Source organism: Schistocerca nitens, chromosome 5 (genome assembly GCF_023898315.1).
Source record: "Schistocerca nitens isolate TAMUIC-IGC-003100 chromosome 5, iqSchNite1.1, whole genome shotgun sequence".
NCBI lineage: Eukaryota > Metazoa > Arthropoda > Insecta > Orthoptera > Acrididae > Schistocerca > Schistocerca nitens.
Genome location: NC_064618.1, coordinates 705,770,300 through 705,783,828, shown reverse-complemented (window position 1 = coordinate 705,783,828; position 13,529 = coordinate 705,770,300).

Here is a 13,529-nt window from a genome sequence, read left to right as displayed (position 1 = left end):
CAGGAGGCGGCGTGGATTGGCCTCCCTATTCGCCAGACATGAACCCCTGTGACTTCTTTCTGTGGGGACACTTGAAAGACCAGGTGTACCGCCAGAATCCAGAAACAATTGAACAGCTGAAGCAGTACATCTCATCTGCATGTGAAGCCATTCCGCCAGACACGTTGTCAAAGGTTTCGGGTAATTTCATTCAGAGACTACGCCATATTATTGCTACGCATGGTGGATATGTGGAAAATATCGTACTATAGAGTTTCCCAGACCGCAGCGCCATCTGTTGTTGACAATTGTAACTACTGTAATTTCGAAAGTTTGTCCGCCTGAAAATGTACTGTTGTCCCAAGCATATTGCAACAAACGGTGTATTTCTATCGCTGCTCGTTTAGTTTGTATTGCCGTTTCAAATATACCGGTCATTTTTGAAACACCCTGTATAAACTTAATGGTCACTGTTGTTGGACATCAACCGCTCAGAATTGCTTGTTAATCGCTGAAACCATGTACGGTGTAAATGAGAGCGCTGCGACTCTTGTTCGGCATACGATACATATGAAACAGGTGCAAGCACAGCTGAATAACATTTGCTGCTCGTATGCGTAATGTGCATATCAATATGAGACGGCCTATCCCATCACTCGCGACTACTGCTCTGGCGAATTTGAAACACGTATTTTGCCTCACACGCTTCTTGCTAAAACTAGTTCTTACAGTTGAGTAACTTTCCACTATCCGCTACAGCCAGACGCTGGACTTATTACAACTCTCTTCAGCGCAGGATGCGTTGCTACTAGTTAATAAGGAATTTCGTACATATAATGCCGGATAAAAAATTGAAGCATACAGAAGGGAAGGAAGAAACGAAATGGAAGTCCGTGGGCTGCGAGAGTACATGATGAGATTTCAGTGACTGCAAAATCGAGCTACATTTACAAAGAACGTGGCAGGAAAGAACCAGGCTGAGTCCAATGATTTGGTTGGGAAGGGTATTAAAAAGCCAGTCTCTCCCCGACTGAAGCAAGTGTGGCCACCACTTTCGTAAACGGCCTTTAACACCCTCGATACTGACACTGGGACGGGCTTGACGTCTGAGCTCGTCACACATACGTTCTGTCGCGGACAGATCTGAGGATGTTGCTGACCACGAGATAAGCTTAAAATCACGGAGACAGTTAATAGAGACACGTGCCACGTGTCGACGAGCACTGGCCGGTTCAAAAAAATGGACCATGACATTGTCACATGGGAGGTAACACATGAGGGCGCAGGATGTCCGCGACGTACCTCCGTGTCGTCGGAGTTCCATCGTCATTAACAGCTGTGAGCTTAAGTCACAGCAGATGGCTCCCCACACCATGATGCCACGAGTACCACCACTGTGCCTTATTTCTCTTTTCCTTTTGATTTTTCTTCCCCCTGGACTATTGTCAAAGACCGAAACAGGTAGGAATAAATACGAAGTTACAATACGGCACTCTCATGCACTTCCAGCAATACGCACACCAAAAAAAGTTTTGCATCACGATGGTTCCAAGAACTCCTGAAGGCAGACGTTGACTGTGGATATTGTACCATGGACGCAGTCCCTTTTACTGTTCAGAGATGTCACTAAACTCGCTCAAAGATGTAAGCAACAAGGCATGAGCAGCGCCTATTAGACGGATGAGGTCCGACAGCCGATCAGTTCCAGTCATTCCACCAGGGAGGAGGTTACGGCTCGTGTAGTCTGTAGTTCAACTATGCCTAGACGTTGAATACCGCGGTTCGATCGCGTCCGCATTGTTATTTTGTGCCAGGAAGCGCTCTCAACAAGGGAAGTGTCCTGGCGTGTCGGAGTGAAGCAAAGCGATGTTGTTCGGACATGGAGGAGATACAGAGAGACAGGAACTGTCGATGACATGCCTCGTTCTGGCCGCCCAAAGGCTACTGCTGCAATGGATGACCATTACCTACGGATTATCGCTCGGAGGAACCCTGACAGCAGCGCCACCTTGTTGAATAATGCTTTTCGTGCAACCGGAGTACGTCGTGTTACTGTTACGACTCAAACTGTTCGAAATAGGCTGCAGGATGCGCAACTTGACTCCCGACATCCATGGCGAGGTTCATCTTTGCAACCACGACACTAAGCAGCGCGGTACAGATGGGCCCAACATGCCGAATGGACTACTCAGGGCCGGCCGGAGTGGCCGTGCGGTTCTAGGCGCTACAGTCTGGAGCCGAGCGACCGCTACGGTCACAGGTTCGAATCCTGCCTCGGGCATGGATGTGTGTGATGTCCTTAGGTTAGTTAGGTTTAAGTAGTTCTAAGTTCTAGGCGACTGATGACCTCAGAAGTAAAGTCGCATAGTGCTCAGAGCCATTTGAACCATTTTGACTACTCAGGAGTGGCATCACGTTCTCCTCACCGATGAGTGTCGCATTTATCTTCATCCAGACAATAGTCGGAGACGTGTTTGCAGGCAACCCGGTCAGTCTGAACGCCTTAGACACACTGTCCAGCGAGTGCAGCAAGGTGGAGGTTCGCTGCCGCTTTGGGTTGGCATTATGTGGTCCATATGCCGCTGGTGGTCATGGAAGGTGCCGTAATGGCTGTACGGTACCTGTATGCCATCCTCCGACCAATAGTGCAACCATATCGGCAACATATCGCCGAGGCATTCGTCTTCATGAACTACAATTCGCGCCCCCATCGTGCACATCTTGTGAATGACTTCCTCCAGGATAACGACATAGCTCGACTAGAGTGGCCAACATGTTTTCCAGACATGAACCCTATCGAACATGCCTGGGATAGATTGAAAAGGGCTGTTTATGCGCGACGTGACCCACCAACCACTCTGAGGGATCTACGCCGAATCACCGTTGAGGACTGGGACAATCTGGACCAACAGTGCCTCGATGAACTTGTGGATAGCATGCCACGACGAATACAGACAGGCATCAATGCAGGAGGACGTGCTATTGAGTATTAGAGGTATTGGTGTGTACAGCAATCTGGACCACCACCTCTGAATGTCTCGCTGAATGGTGGTACAACACGCAATGTGTGGTTTTCATGAGCAATAAAGCGGGCGGAAATGATGTTTATGTTGATCTCTATTCCAATTTTCTGTATAGGTTCCGGAACTATCGGAACCGATGTGATGCAGAACTTTTTTTGATGTGTGTATTTCTACTGATGTCATTGTATCCAAAACATGGGATGAATGGGACCTGTCCCCAGGCCACCGTTGTACTCATCGACGATTATAGTCTGCCGTAGTACATAACCACAATGCGATGTCATTCATCAGCAGACCTTGGTTCCCAGTCACCCCACAACTCCAAACGCAGCCGTTTGTGTTGTTGTGATAAAGGCAGCCTAAGCGTGATATGCCAATTCCCTGGTTCGGCTGCTACTAGTCTCCGACCAATGTTGTGGAGTCACAACGAATAACGCAGAGTCCAGTCTGCTGCCAGGCGCAGATAAGAAGCGTTTACACTGTGTGTGGTGCACAATAGAGTGGTCCACGCTTGTGGCGGTTACACGTGGTAGGCTGGGATGTTGGCGTCGACTGCGCGCCCCCTCACGTTACTATACAGTCTGACGTCGGGCCGCTGTCATATCCGAGTAAGCCAAAAACCCTGATATTGTGAAAGTTTTCTTCTATATTTCTAAATTCTTGTTTGTAAGTGTCAAATTGTTATCTCAGAAATGGGTGAAACTTATTTTGATATCTAATTATGTAAGTATCGGTGCAGGGCAACAGAACTGTGAGAAAATCTAATTTTTGGTCGGAAATACATGGAGATGACGCTACACCTTGCGAAATCCAGGCTAGCCGAGACAGCAAACAATACGTCTGCGAGAAAACAAGCTGTTATTATTGAAATTCACATGTCATGCCAGACTGCAAAACAAATTTAGAATTCATACTGATATTTTCACAAATTCAGTCTCACAATCACTGTGACTTACTGTGGACTTACATATATGTATATATATTAATCATGACCGGGCCAAATATCTCACGAAATAAGCGTCAAACGAAAAACTACAAAGAACGAAACTTGTCTAGCTTGAAGGGGGAAACCAGACGGCGCTATGGTTGGCCCGCTAGATGGAGCTGCCATAGGTCAAACGGATATCAACTGCGTTTTTTAAATAGGAACACCCATTTTTTATTACATATTCGTTAAGTACGTAAAGTAATATGAATGTTTTAGTTGGACCACTTTTTTCGCTTTGCGATAGATGGCGCTGTAATAGTCACAAACATATGGCTCACAATTTTAGACGAAGAACTGGTAACAGGTAGGATTTTTAAATTAAAATACAGAACGTAGGTACGTTTGAACATTTTATTTCGGTTGTTCCAATGTGATACATGTACCTTTGTGAACTTATCATTCCTGAGAACGCATGCTGTTACAGAGTTATTAGCTGGAAATACCACATTAATGCAAAATGGTTCAAATGGCTCTGAGCACTATGGGACTCAACTGCTGTGGTCATAAGTCCCATAGAACTTAGAACTACTTAAACCTAACTAACCTAAGGACAGCACACAACACCCAGCCATCACGAGGCAGAGAAAATCCCTGACCCCGCCGGGAATCGAACCCGGGAACCCGGGCGTGGGAAGCGAGAACGCTACCGCACGACCACACATTAATGCAATAAATGCTGAAAATGAGCCGGCAAGAGTGGCCGAGCGGTTCTAGGCGCTACAGTCTGGAACCGCGCGACCGCTACGGTCGCATGTTCGAATCCTGCCTCGGGCATGGATGTGTGTGATGTCCTTAGGTTAGTTAGTTTTAAGTAGTTCTAAGGGATTCATGAACTGAGAAGTTAAGTCCCATAGTGCTCAGAGCCATTTGAACCATTTTTTGCTCAAAATGATGTCCATCAACCTCAATGCATTTGACAATACGTGTAACGACATTCCTCTCAACAGCGAGTAGTTCGCCTTCCCTAATGGTCGCACATGCATTGACAATGCGTTGACGCATGTTGTCAGGCGTTATCGGTGGATCACGATAGCAAATATCCTTCAACTTTCCCCACTGGAAGAAATCCCGGGACGTCAGATCCGGTGAACGTGCGGCCAATGGTACGGTTTTTCTACGACCAATTCACCTGTCATCAAATATGCTATTCAATACCGCTTCAACCACACGCGAGCTATGTGCCGGACATCCATATGTTGGAAGTACATCGGCATTCTGTCATGCACTGGAACATCTTGTAGTAATTTCGGTAGAACATTACGTAGGAAATCAGCATACATTGCACCATTTAGATTGCCATCGATAAAATGGGAACCAGTTATCCTTCTTCCCATAATGCCGCACCATACATTAACCCGCCAAGGTCGCTGATGTTTCACTTGTCGCAGCCGTTGTGGATTTTCCGCTACCCAATAGTGCATATTATGCCGGTTTACGTTACCGCTGTTTGGGAATCACGCTTCGTTGCTAAATAGAACGCGTGCAAAAAATCTGTCTTCGTTGAGTAATTTCTCTTGTGCTGTGTACTCGACGTTCAAAGTCGTCGCCATGCAATTCCTGGTGCATAGAAATATGGTACGAGTGCAATCGATTTTGATGTAGCGTTCTCAACACCGACGGTTTTGAGATTCCCGATTCTCGAGCAATTTGTCTGCTACTGATGTGCGGATTAGCCGCGACAGCAGCTAAAACACCTACTTGGGCAGCATCATTTGTTGCAGGTCGTGGTTGACTTTTCACATGTGGCTGAACACTTCCCGTTTCCTTAAATAACGTAACTATCCGGCGAACGGTCCGGGCACTTGGATGATGTCGTTCAGGATACCGAGCAGCACACGCCCGTTGGGCCTTTTGATCACAATAGCCATAGATCAATACGATATCGACCTTTTCCCGCAATTGGTAAACGGTCCATTTGAACACGGGTAATGTATCACGAAGCAAATATTGTCAGCACTGGTGGAATGTTACGTAATACCACGTACTTATACCTTTGTGACTATTACAGCACCATCTATCACAAAGCAAAAAAAGTGGTCCAACTAAAACATTTATATTTCCTTACGTACTACACGAATATGTAATAAAAAGTGGGGGTTCCTATTTTAAAAAACGCAGTTGATATCTGTTTGACCTGTGGCAGCGCCATCTAGCGGGCCAACCATAGCGCCATCTGGTTTCCCCTTCAAGCTAGACGAGTTTCGTTCTTTGTAGTTTTTTCGTTTGACGCTTATTTCGTGAGGTATTTGGCCCGGTCACTATGAATGGACCACCCTGTATATATTGAAGTGCCAAAGAAACTGGTTAGGTACGTAAGTTCGAACGATTTCTTAGAGACGGCGCACGAGCGATGGCACACAGCATCTCCGAGATAGCGATGAAGTGGGGATTTTCTCTTAAGACCATTTCCCGATTGTACCGTGAATATCAAGAATCCGTAAAAACATCAAATATCCAACATCTCTGCGGCCGGAAACAAATCCTGCGAGAACGGGGCCAACGACAAGTGAAGAGAATCGTTCGAAGTTAAAGAAGTGCAACCCTCCCGCAATTGTTGCAAACTTCAATTCTGGGCATCAACAAGTGTCAACGTACGAACCATTCAAAGAAACATCACCGATATTGGCTTTCGGAGCCGAAGGTCCACTCGTGTACCTGTGATGACTGCACGACACAAAGCTTTACGCCTCGCCTCTGCCAGTCAACACGGACATTGGACTGTTACTGACTGGAAAGACGCTGCCCGGTCGGACGAGTCTCCTTTCAAATTGTATCGGGTGGATGGAAGTGTAAGGGTATGGAGACAACCCCATGAATCCATGGACCCTGCCTGTCAGCAGGGGACTGTTAAAGGTGGTGGAAGCTCTGTAAGGGTGTGGGGCGTATGCAGTTGGAGTGATGTGGGACCCCGGTTCATCTAGATATGACTCATACAGGTGACACGTACGTAAGCATCCTGTCTCATCACCTGCATCCATTAACGTCCATTGTACATTCCGACTAATTCGGGCAATTCCAGCAGGACAACGCGACACCCCACATGTCCAGAATTACTACAGAGTGGATCTAGATACACTCTTCTGAATTTAAACACTTCCAATGACCACCAAGCTCCCCAGAAATCAACATTATGGAGCTTATCTGGGATGAGAAGTAACCTCTCTGTCCAAAAAATGTAATATTATAGAGGTTGAATACATTTATCAAATCACAACTTCATTCATAATTATCTTCTTCCAAATCGATGTCGAATAGGACAAATACCTCCCAATTGCACGATTCACTTATCCCGTCAAATGGTGACCCACAATAGGATGCCTTTCACCCTCTGTCAGGTGCTGATAACGCTGGCTGTCTCATGAACACCGGCTGCAGTGGCCGAGCGGGTCTAGGCGCTTCAGTCTGGAGCCGCGGGACCACTACCGTCGCAGGTTCGAATCCTGCTTCGGACATGGATGTGTGTGATGTCCTTAGGTTAGTTAGGTTTAAGTAGTTCTAAGTCTAGGGGACTGATGACCTCAGATGTTGAGTCGCATAGCGCTCAGAGCCATTTGAGCCATTTCTCTCATGAGTACACATCATCCTCATGTCCTTCACAGCGGCAATTCAAACCTGCCGCTGTCCACGTCAAAAATATACCTTACCAGACTTATTAACAACACAAAACCCTGACAACACTTACGCACTCTGATTGTCATTATCACAGAGATGGTCTGCACGAGTGCGGATTTACATCTGACATTATATTCCCTTGTCTTCAATTTTTTGTGAGAAAATGTGGCTTCGAAATCAATATCGTGTCATGCTAACACGAATAAACAAAAACGAGAGATAAGAAAAAAAGTCATTCATCTCTATTGAGAACCTGACGTCCCCATTCAAAGAAATAAGAATTTTAAAATTTTTAGTCTCTACTATGACCTTAGAATGTAACTGAATAAAAATCACTTCTATTAAATGAACGGAAGCTACGGGATAAAGTGAAATATAAAGTAATTGGTGAAAGGCGCTTTGAAACTCTGAACATGCAATCCATATGATGTGGCAAACGAAAATACGTGTCAGATTCGTGACTGGACACTAACCATAAACTTAAGTTCAATGTTGTGTATTCCTATGGTATTGAAGCAAACCAAGCGCTGTATCATGTGTGAGATAGGGAGGCGAACGAGAGCGCCGGGACTTACCCCAGTTCACTGCTAGTAGCGCCACGTCACCTTAACGCGTGTGCATGTAGCACACAAGTATTGCACCACAATTTAGGTGTTGCTGTTGTTGTGGTCTTCAGTCCTGAGACTGGTTTGATGCAGCTCTCCATGCTACTCTATCCTGTGCAAGCCCCTTCATCTCCCAGTTACTACTGCAACCTACATCCTTCTGAATCTGCTTAGTGTATTCATCTCTTGGTCTCCCCCTACGATTTTTAAAAAATGGCTCTGAGCACTATGGGACTCAACTGCTGAGGTCATTAGTCCCCTAGAACTTAGAACTAGTTAAACCTAACTAACCTAAGGACATCACAAACATCCATGCCCGAGGCAGGATTCGAACCTGCGACCGTAGCGGTCTTGCGGTTCCAGACTGCAGCGCCTTTAACCGCACGGCCACTTCGGCCGGCTTACGATTTTTACCCTCCACGCTGCCCTCCAGTACGAAATTGGTGATCCTTTGATGCCTCAGAACATATCCTACCAACCGATCCCTTCTTCTAGTCAAGCTGTGCCACAAACTCCTCTTCTCCCCAGTCCTATTCAATACCTCCTCATTAGTTATGTGATCTACCCATCTAGTCTTCAGCATTCTTCTGTAGCACCACATTTCAAAAGCTTCTATTCTCTTCTTGTCCAAACTATTTATCGTCCATGTTTCACTTCCATACATGGCTACACTCAATACAAATACTTTCAGAAACGACTTCCTGACACTTAAATCTATACTCGATGTTAACAAATTTCTCTTCTTCAGAAACGCTTTCCATGCTATTGCCAGTCTACATTTTATATCCTCTCTACTTCGACCATCTTCAGTTATTTTACTCCCTAAATAGCAAAACTCCTTTACTACTTTAAGTGTCTCATTTCCTAATCTAATTACCTCAGTATCACCTGATTTTATTGGACTACATTCCATTATCCTCGTTTTGCTTTTGTTGATGTTCATCTTATATCCTCCTTTCAAGACGCTATCCATAGCGTTCAACTGCTCTTCCAAGTCCTTTCCTGTCTCTGACAGAATTACAATGTCATCGGCAAACCTCGAAGTTTTTATTTCTTCTCCATAGATTTTAATACCTACTCCAAATTTTTCTTTTGTTTCCTTCACTGCTGGCTCATTATACAGATTGAATAACATCGGGGAGAGGCTACAACCCTCTCTCACTCCCTTCCCAACCACTGCTACCCTTTCGTGTCCCTCGACTCTTATAACTGCCATCTGGTTTCTGTACAAATTGTAAATAGCCTTTCGCTCCCAGTATTTTACCCCTGCCACCTTCAGAATTTGAAAGAGAGTATTCCAGTCAACATTGTCTAAGTCTACGAATGCTAGAAACGTAGGTTTGCCTTTCCTTAATGTAGCTTCTAAGATAAGTCGTAGGGTCAGTATTGCCTCACGTGTTCCAATATTTCTACGGAATCCAAACTGATCTTCGCCGAGTTCGGCTTCTACTACTTTTTCCATTCGTATGTAAAGAATTCGTGTTAGTATTTTGCAGCCGTGACTTATTAAACTGATAGTTCGTTAATTTTCACATCTGTCAACACCTGCTTTCTTTGGGATTGGAATTATTATATTCTTCTTGAAGTCTGAGGGTATTTCGCCTGTCTGATATATCTTGCTCACCAGATGATATAGTTTTGTCAGGACTGGCTCTCATAAGGCCGTCAGTAGTTCTAATGGAATGTTGTCTAGTCCCGGGGCCTTGTTTCAACTCAGGTCTTTCAGTGCTCTGTCAAACTCTTCACACAGTATCATATCTCCCATTTCATCTTCATCTACATCCTCTTCCATTTCCATAATATTGTCCTCAAGTACATCGCCCTTGTATAGACCCTCTATATACTCCTACCACCTTCCTGCTTTCCCTTCTTTGCTTAGAACTCGGTTTCCATCTGAGCTCTTGATATTCATACAAGTGGTTCTCTTTCCTCCAAAGGTCTCTTTAGTTTTCCTATAGGCAGTATCTATCTTACCCGTAGTGAGATAAGCCTCTACATCCCTGCTTAGCCATTTTGCACTTCCTGTCGATCTCATTTCTGAGACGTTTGTATTCCTTTTTGCCTGCTTCATTTACTGCATTTTTATATTTTCTCCTTTCATCAATTAACTTCAATATTTCTTCTGTTACCCAAGGATTTCTAGCAGCCCTCGTCTTTTTACACACTTGATCCTCTGCTGCCATCACTACTTCATCCCTCAAAGCTACCCATTCTTCTTCTACTGTATTTCTTTCCCCCATTCCTGTCAGTTGATCCCTTATGCTCTCCTTGAGACTCTGTACAACCTCTGGTTCTTTCAGTTTATCCAGGTCCCATCTCCTTAAATTCCCAACTTTTTGCAGTTTCTTCAGTTTTAATCTACAGTTCATAACCAATAGATTGTGGTCAGAGTCCACATCTGCCCCTGGAAATGTCTTACAATTTAAAACCTGGTCCCTAAATCTCTGTCTTACCATTATATAGTCTATCTGAAACCTGTCAGTATCTCCTATGTATACAACCTTCTTTTATGATTCTTGAACCAAGTGATAGCTATGATTAATTTGTGCTCTATGCAAAATTCTACCAGGCTGCTTCCTCTTTCATTTCTTCCCCCAATCCATATTCACCTACTACGTTTCCTTCTCTTCCTTTTCCTAGTACCGAATTCCAGTCACCCATGACTATTAAATTTTCGTCTCCCTTCACTATCTGAATAATTTCTTTTACTTCATAATACATTTCTTCAATTTCTTTGTAATCTGCAGATCTAGTTGGCATATAAACTTGTACTACTGTGGTAGGCGTGGGATTCGTGTCTATCTTGGCCACAATAATGCGTTCACTATGCTGTTTGTAGTAGCTTACCCGAATTCTTATTTTTTTATTCATTATTAAACCTACTCCTGCATTACCCCTATTTGATTTTGTATTTATAACCCTGTATTCGCCTGACCAAAAGTCTTGTTCCTCCTGCCACCGAACTTCACTAATTCCCACTATATCGAACTTTAACCTATCCATTTCCATTTTTAAATTTTCTAACCTACCTGCCCGATTAAGGGATCTGACATTCCACGCTCCGATCCGTACAACGCCAGTTTTCTTTCTCCTGATAACGACGTCCTCCTGAGTAGTCTCCACCCGGAGATCCGAATGGGCGACTATTTTACCTCCGGAATATTTTACCCAAGAGGACGCCATCATCATTTAACCATACAGTAAAGCTGCATGCCCTCGGGAAAAATTACGGCCGTGGTTTCCCCTTGCTTTCAGCCGTTCGCAGTACCAACATAGCAAGGCCGTTTTGGTTAGTGTTACAAGGCCAGATCAGTCAATCATCCAGACTGTTGCCCCTGCAACTACTGAAAATGCTGCTGCCCCTCTTCAGGAACCACACGTTTGTCTGGCCTCTCAACAGATACCCCTCCGTTGTGGTTGCACCTACGGTACGGCTATCTGTATCGCTGAGGCACGCAAGCCTCCTATCCAACAGCAAGGTCCATGGTTCATGGGGGGGGGGGGGGGGCACATTTAAGTATGAAATTAAAAATGGAAATTTATGTTTAAAACTTTGTTATATTATAGTTTATTGTAATAATGTTCCAAATACCAAGTCTCGATGTTCTAAACTTAATAGTTTACGGAAAAATGCTGTTTTAAGAGAAAAATCAGAGACGCTAAATAATGACGCCAGGAAGCTAGAATTTGGTCACAAGGTGCAGTTAGAAGTTATAAATAAGTGATGCTGGTTTGGAAAACCATAAAACAAAAATTAACGCCAGAATCCACGTTTTTCGGAAAAAACAGAGGCGCTAAATAATGGACTTAGAAACTTTGTTTTATGCTTCAGTGCACCCCAAAAATATTAACAGTGAGTCCACGTGAATCTACCTCTTATAGTTTCTGAGTAATTAAACAAAAACTAATTTTGTAACTAAAATGTACGTAAGTGTTGTAGATTAAGTACTTGAAATTTTAATGATAGAGGAGTTTGGTTAAACCAGATCATCAAAATCATCAAATAATAGAGCTACACCAAGTTCAAGACTTGTAACATAAATAGCAACTGATATAAGTCTTAGCAAAGGTATGGTTCAGAGGTAACAATCTACTGCTAGTTCCACTAAATAAATTCTATTAAGCAAAGTTTTCATTCTAGCGATCTGAAACTTTCTACGTGCTTTCAAAATGCTTATCTGCATACCAGCAAAAATTAAGAAGTTTCTGAAGTGGTTGGTAACTATATTATTAAAGATTATGCGCCCGAGATAGCGGTCGTTTGTAGACTGCCGCCGTATGCAAATAGGCAGAGACAACAGATGTTTTCTCGGCAGTCCGCACCGGCACCTTATAAATACAGTCCCTGAAGCAGTAGGAAGGTTCACTTCGCTCTCAGACACTGTGAGGTCCACGCCAGTTAAACGTCTGGTCGCGCTCTGCCTCGGATGACGTCAGAGCCTAGCTGTGACAAGTGTGTATTTGGCAGTGAAAACGGATAGTGAAGCCGCGAGGACTGTACACGGTCCCGGATCGTTTAGAATTCGGTTAAATAACTGTCAGTGTGCCGTCCGTGTGAAATTCAATTCTGCGTGGCATGTGGTGAATTTATTTCCACTTTTACGACAAGCATTAATTTTTGAACATTTATTGCGAACTTTGAATTGAGTGATGTTAGTCAGGGCGAAAAACAATCTGGTAGGAAGTTACCGTAGAGGTCGCCTCTGAACTGCTAAAGCTGCTGTTAGATTAGAAAGACTTATTTTCAATTGAACATAACGCAATTTTAAGTGTCGTTTGTGAGAAACTTTAATTAAATTAAATCTTGATTGCACCTTTAGACTTTTACTGAAGTCATAGTCCTGATCCCGCAAAGAAATGGAAAATAGACACTTTTCTTTCAGTGGGCTGGACCGAAATGTGGCCGTGCAGACTGGAAACTTAGGTCAGTATGTTTCCCTTCGCTTTCTGGCTGACCACCAAATTAGTTGCCAGGCTCACGTGATTAAAGACGGCATCAAAACTTTAAACCAGCTGTATTAACGTACTCGCCGCCCCACAGTATGGCAAGCCACAGTAGTGAATAAAACCAGTTTCTCTTGGAATATTGTAAGGACGTATCTCGAGGGAAACATATAGTTAAGTTTTCGGAAGTTCCTCTCAGTCAAATCCAGAGTAAAAATACTCTTTGTTGTGGAACATCTGTCATATAATGCACAAGCCAGAAACATGAACGAACAATATGGTCGGTATGTGGAAAGGCGGTTCGATTGGTCAGTCGGGGAGTTCCTAGAGACATAAATTTGATCACATGTTGTTGCCATGCACACTGAGGTGACTAAG